This window comes from Ixodes scapularis, unplaced genomic scaffold (assembly GCF_016920785.2).
Source record: "Ixodes scapularis isolate PalLabHiFi unplaced genomic scaffold, ASM1692078v2 PGA_scaffold6__148_contigs__length_123643588, whole genome shotgun sequence".
NCBI classification, from domain to species: domain Eukaryota; kingdom Metazoa; phylum Arthropoda; class Arachnida; order Ixodida; family Ixodidae; genus Ixodes; species Ixodes scapularis.
Genome location: NW_024609881.1, coordinates 81222596 through 81228776, shown reverse-complemented (window position 1 = coordinate 81228776; position 6181 = coordinate 81222596).

Sequence of the window (6181 nt, the reverse complement as noted above, 5' to 3'; positions counted from 1 at the left end):
GTGTGTATAGTTCTTTCAAGTGCTACTACTGTGGTTTCGCATACAAGAGTTTTTGCTTCTATTACATTTATTTTTTCGAGTTTTTCTTCCACTGTGCTTAGCCTTGTGTTGAGAGCAGCGATTGAGCCTTCAGTTTTCCTAAGGTTTTCCTTGATTTCATTGATATCATCTGCGACACTTTTTTGTGATTCCATTATTTTAGCAAACATCTCTTCTACTGTGGGACCGGGGTTGAGTTCGATGTCCCCACACTGAATTAAAGAGTTATACAAAGAGGATAAACTTTCACGAAACGCAGTACTCAGGGTTTGTTGGCTCGGAAACAGCAGCGGACAAAGGTCGTTGCTTCGATAAGAATGACAATGAGAATTTGGACCAACCTGCACCAAAAAGAAGAGCAGTGCTTTAGCAGACATGCTCTGGCTGCTGTCGTCCGGCCAACTGAGGAGAACGGGCGCTTGGTTCTTCTTTATATCTCCTAAGGATGGTTGCGTTGATGACGTCGGAGATGCAGACGTAAGGAGTTTTCCAATGGTGGGTCTGCATGAGGCAGTTGTGCTTCGTCATGCTGTCTTCTGGCGTTCCACGAGGATTCCGGGGCGGTAGCAAGGCACGTGTCGCCGGTGTTGATCGTGCTTCGTTGATCGTGACACAGCAGGGAGACCCACTGCACCAAAAAGAAGAGCAGTGCTTTAGCAGACACGTTCTGGCTGCTGTCGTCCGGCCAACTGTTAAGTTGGCCGGACGACAGGCCAATATTGGCCGATGGACGTCCGGCCAATATGTTAAGAGGTACAAAAAAAGCTGTTACACAACTGAGAAGATTACTAAGCAAACAAGAACCGCGGGGTGAGTCTTAAGGAGTGTATTTTCTCAGCAGCCGGCAGAATTATTTCCACGAAATTCCACCGGCAGTCGCCATTCATTCATCGAACGACGTTTCATCGACACGCGATGTTTCATAGACAGCTCAGATTAGCTTTCCTATATTAGCTTGTCTTTTTTTCTTGTAATGAGCCGCCCCAGAATGTATCCGCGAAGTGACGTGTACAGTGGGACAGGTGGGCTAACATTCGTATAATGAACCGCTGCACACTGTCGCCATGAAGTGGCGTGAACGGGCGGGCTGGGTCGGTGAGAGCTCAAAGATATAAATCAAAGTCAAATTGTACGTTTAGTGATTTATGCAGCGTAAGGTCGGTCCGCTAGGATGGGTCGAGACTGGTTTACACTGTAGGTGAGCAATTATGCCAGTGCTGTACGACTGCTAACCTGGGGTCTTTAACGTGCACACACAGTAGTGATACACAACCGCACGCCGGTACGATGCTCATTTAAATCGAAACGGGCAGGGGTGGGGCTCGAGCCCAGGATTTCTGGGTTCTGCTGCTCGAGCTTTCACTTTACGTGCTCCGAGCTGGTGTGCGCTAGACCACTCGGCCACCGATCCCCTCAGAGATACACGCGCGACGAAATGTCCCTACAGCGTGCATTTCGCATAACGAGTGACGATGAAACGTTAGTGTCGACGAAACGTGTCTACAGAACGTGTATCAACAAAAAGGTGTCCATAAAACGTGTTTTCACAAAACGCCGGAAGGATAAGAAAGTCAGTATTGCACCTGCAGTTGTCACATGATTGTAGACACCTAACGGCGGGTGACTGCCAATAGAATTTCGGGGAAATTATTCTCCCGGCTGCTAGAAAATAGATACTGCCTAATTCTAGAGGTAATCCGCAACGAAGCAGTCAATTGTAGCAAAGGAGTAGGTTGCAGTGCACTTACGATAAAAAGACCGGACTTTAAATCCGAATCCGAATCTCGGAATGAATCCGAGATATATGTCGACACGGGCAATGCAGAACAACCACACAAACACAAAAACGGAAAGAAAGGTGTAATGCGAGTTATATGTCGACACGGGCACTGCAGAACAATCACACAAAAACGAAAAGGAAGGGGTTCGTGAAGATTCAACACGATGTGGCAGAAGCAGTAATTTGCCGAACCGAACACTAAACGCATCACAGGAATTCCTTGGGCTCTTTTAAAGAAATCGCTTGTTGCCGATATACACCTAAGACTTTTGAAACACAGGAAGTCTTGGTACTCCCGAATACGTTAACACAGACGAAATCTACGGCAGCATTGCTGCTGGCAGCACAGCACACAAGAAACTAGGCCGGGAAGCAGGTATTCTGAGATCGGAAAGAGCTACTACGTCATTCCTGAAACCTTTACCACATGATCATGCTCCTGCCGTTACCCGCGCACAGACAGCGGAGTCGAGGGATAAAAAAGCCTCCGGTTCATCGGTCCGGCGACTGCGCACCTTCTTTTACGCTTTCAGCTTAGGGAGAGAAAGAAAAAGAGAGGAGTTAGGAATATAGCAGCTCCTTCAAGGCCAAAAAGGTCTTCGCAAAGGCTTATCTTCAGGGGCAACCCGACAATGAACACAACGAGAGGATTTGTCCCTTATATCCTCTTGAAAGTTCGACCCGAAGCTAGTAGTGCAGAGGATGATATGCCTGACCTTAGCCTTCGGGTAGGTGCCGTGCTCTGCGTTGTCTCTAGCTTGAAGTCTGTAGTAACGTGATCCTACCCGGAGACCCGATTGACCTATAACAACCATAGCGTCCACTCTACTGTCAATACCGACTGAACAGGACAGCTCCATACTTCCTAAAAAACTTCCCAACCCAAAAGTGACCCCAAGGGGGAATCCAAGCACAAGCTGATCGGGGCGCGTGGCTAGCGTGGCGGTGCACTGACGCACCTAGATCTTTTTAAGGGAGAAGATGATGTTCGTTGTCGGTGTACAAGTACACTAGCTGGGTAGCGGATCGTGCATCTTTCAGGAAAAGGGTGCATGTGCGCCTGATGTTCCCGACTACACCTTTTTTTTCTTAGAGCGTATGGTAACTGCAGTGTGTTCTATGGAATACGTATGTTTCGAAGCACAGCGTCGATAGATGGCGTTCCACCGTACTCTATGAGACACATTTGAAGGTAAACGTTCGGCAGCCCTCTGCCTGGTTAGGATTAGACATGAAGCGAAAAATAGAGGCTCTAACCAAAAATTTAATAAACATTTACCCGACGTTTCGGGACCAGTTCGGTCCCTTGCTCACGGGTGAGTGACGAAAAGAAACGAACCCGTGTCGTCTAAGTGCACATACAAATGTAGGGGGCTTTGCTCACGTCGCGCAGTCCCGAGACGTAGCTGCTGGGCAGGGAGCCCGAAGAACGATTCGCGTTCCCCTTTGTGCGCTGGATAAACCAGGACTCAACGAAGAGCCGCTTTCGCCAATAGACTACTTCCATAAAGCCCTACATGCAACACGGCGCGCGTTGCACTCTGGGAATTAGTTGGCCAGCCAGGGAGGAGGGTGGCATGGTTTCGGTTTCGATCGACACGTCGACAAGAGATTATACACAGAGCGTGGACTATTAACGGCCGTTATCTCATGTTTTCTGGTCCCGAGAGCGTCATTTGTGGTCTCTAAACTAACCTAAATGGCCAGACCTCGAAGCTTTAGACAAGCCCGAGACGTGTAGCTTGTCTTAAGTTATGCTTGTTGTATTTTTGTACTTGAGCCTTTCTGTTAGCGTTCCAATCGAGGTATGTGGACGAGCCAGTGCTGGGAATCTCGACGCTGCGAAGCTCGGGGATCTTGCTTGTTTACGAATCAACAAGTATAGCAACCAATAAGTATGCATACATCGAGCTCGCGCCTTTACATTAGTGTTGTTGATCAGGAAGTTTGTTTGTTTTGTGCGTCCATAGACGAAATATCCCTTTTTGCAATTACTGTTTTTCTTAATACGCCTGAGTACGCGAGGTAAAACTCGGAGGCGCCATTGAAAAGTTCAATTTTAGCACACTTCTTATCTCTTATCTGCACTGACCCGCAGCACTGCACGAAGTGAGGTCCCCACCCGCTTGCATTCCACTAATGTTCAACATGGCGTGTGCGCATAAAGTTATCCTGCAATCATATAGGCACATTCGCACATGCAGACCGTTTTTAGAAAGCAAAAGTCGAGAACTTGTGTGAAGAATGTCGCACCGTTCGCCGGGACTGCGCCAGACGGGCATGAACCCCTATATCACTCTAAGAAAAAAAGGGTGTAGTCGGGTGCATCAGGCGCTCATGCACCCTTTTCCTGAAAGACGCACCCTCCGTTGCCCAGCCAGTGTGCTTGTACACCGACAATAAGCATCCCCCTCTCCCTTAAAGGGCTACTCCACCGATTTTTTTATTGTCTCAGATTTGCTTGAAATTTTGCTAAACTAACCAACAAACATCGCGAAAATAGTATCCCAAATATTAGGTCAAAATATTGTTTTTTCGCGAAGTTATTGAATTTACAGTTTTGGTCCTCACCGTGTTTTTCAAGCTCGAAGTCTCTACTGGCAACAGTGAAAAAGTGACGTCAGTGGAAGGCAGGGGTTCACTCTTTGGGCTGTAGATTTTGTTTTAAACTGATTCGAAGGAGTTTCATGGTGTCAAATGAATGCTTGGGAAGCTCGCTGCAGTACCCGCGCTCCAGCACGGAGCAAATGATCGGCATATTCTATTTTTTGGCTGCTTGCTCGACTGGCAAGCCTGCCTGCCACTGACGTCACGGCCCTGAAAAGCGCGCGTATATTTGAATGTTGGTTTTTGCATCATTTTCATTTGCCGATTTCGCAATAACTATTATGAATTTCGCGATTCTGAATAGCATACCGGAGAGACTAAAGGCCGGGGAGTCAGAAAATATAGTTAGTTGAGGTAGCTCAAAAAATCGGTGGAGTACCCCTTTAAAAACCTCTAGGTGTACCAGTGCACCGCCACGCTAGCCACGCGCCCCGATCAGCTTGTGCTTGGAATCCCCCATGGGGGTCACTTTTTGGGTAGGGCAGTTTCTTAGAACTATGGAGCTATCCTGTTCCGTCGGTATTGACAGTAGAGTGGACGCTATGCTTGTTTTAGGTCAATCGGGTCTCCGGGTAGGATTAGGGTGCCTACATGTTTCCGCCGCTCCGCTGTTTAGGGTGGCGACAACGTTTGTGATACCTGTTGCCGACAAACCAGTGTTGCCTGCCTCGTTACCATGGCAGCCTCCGCTGTTTCGTCGACCATTTTGTCACACTCGCCAGTCGTGCGCTCGCGCTACTCCGCTAATCCTCGTTAGGGCTAGGAAGCGCCCACCGTTCTCGTTCTGACGGCGAGGTTTCGGCGTGCGATGCCGGTCTGTTGCGTTCCATTTTGGCGAGGGGACTCACGTTTCGATAAACGCAACGCATACTTCCTGCTCGCAACTTCAAAGTATGAAACACCCGAATAAAGAGAGCGACAGCCACGACGACCGCCATCCCGCTGAGCCTCCGATTCGTCCGACTCCTCTTATGAACGGAAACGGAAGTGGCCTCACAGTGTTGCCGGTGTGTCGAAACTACGAAAACTCAACGTTGTGTACGTTTAGCCAAATAAGAAGTGGGTCAAAATGGCGGTGGGAGAGGATCTGGGAAAGGGTAACAAGAAGTTGGCGCCACCCTAAAGCGGAGCGGAAACATGTAGGCACCCTAGGTAGGATCACGTGGCTACAGTCTCCAAGCTAGAGATAAGGCAGAGCACGGCACCTGCCTGAAGGCCAAGGCCACGGATAGCATCCACAGTCCACTGCACTATTAACTTTGGGTCGAACTTTCAAGAGGATATAAGCGACAAATCCTTTCATTGTTGGGTTGCCCCTGAAGATAAGCTTTTGCGAGGGCGCCTCCTTCTGGCCTTGAAGGAGCTGCTATTTTCCTGCTCCACTCTTTTTCTTTCTCTCCCTAAGCTGAAAGCGTGGACGAAGGTAGGCAGTTGGCGGACCAATGAACCGGAGGTTTTTTTATCCCTCGACTCCTCTGTCTGAGCGCAGATAACGGCGGGAGCGTGATCATGTGGTAAAGGTTTCACGGATGACGTAGTAGTTTTTTTCGACCTCGGAATGTCTGCTTCCCGGCCTAGTTGCTTGTGTGCTGTGCTGCGACCAGCGGGGCTGCCGTAGATTTCGCCCGCGAGAACGTATTCGAGTGTACCAAGATTTCAGTGTTTGAAAAGTCCTACGCGTATATCGGCAACAAGGGATTTCTTCAAAAAAAAAGCCCAAGGAATTCATGTGATGTGTTTAGTGTTCGGTTCGGC